We start from the raw sequence: 852 nt of genomic DNA on the forward strand, positions 1-852 counted from the left end.
AACCCCCAATATAGTGGTAATAGAAAAAAAAGGTAGCACTGTTTGTTTTAACCAGAGGACCGTAAGGTCAAAGTATTCACTTCACGTCTCTCTCTTTCAAAAAATATAAAAGAAAACAAAGAAGAGGTATTTTCTCTACATGCCTCAGAGCCTCTAAGGGAAAAAAAGAGAAGATTCTCGTACACCACCGACTTCCCTCCACTAGAACAAGATGGAGAAAATCAAAAACAAAAAAAAAATCACAAACCCTACTTTGTCTCCCATCTATTATGATGGTATACCCTTGTTACCGAGAACTCCTCTCACCTCCTTTCTTCTTGTAAAATATCGCATCCCTCTCTAACGCTTTCTCTTTTCATAAAAAAAAAATATATAATAATAATAGTCCACATTTCATAGCCCTTTGCATACCCATAGAATCATGTAAAATTAAGCTCACTTATACGTGAGTGAAAGGTCGCCTGCGCCACAGAACCCAGATGGAAATGGAATGGTGTGTCGACAAGTCTGGAAAAGAAAAAGAAAAAAAAACATTTAATCATGCTGATAGCTTTTCATTCTATTGCGAAACATAATGTCAAAATAAAGCGAGAAAGCACCCAAAGTTTTTTTTTCTTGCGTCTGGCATCAGTCAATGGGATAATACCTCACCACTACTCCTATCAGACACAGGAAAAAATCCTCACATACCCTGTGGAAAATCTTTAAAAAAAAGAAAAAAAAAACAGAAAGTCAGTGGGCTGCTTTTTCTGTCTGAAGAAAAAATCTTTATACCCTTGGTTATGCTTCATGGATAAAAGTATGATAAGTAAAAATAAATTAAATCCCATCCACTAAAAAAAAAAAAAAAAA

This window comes from Trypanosoma theileri (genome assembly GCF_002087225.1).
Source record: "Trypanosoma theileri isolate Edinburgh chromosome Unknown TM35_Tth_38_V1, whole genome shotgun sequence".
NCBI lineage: Eukaryota > Euglenozoa > Kinetoplastea > Trypanosomatida > Trypanosomatidae > Trypanosoma > Trypanosoma theileri.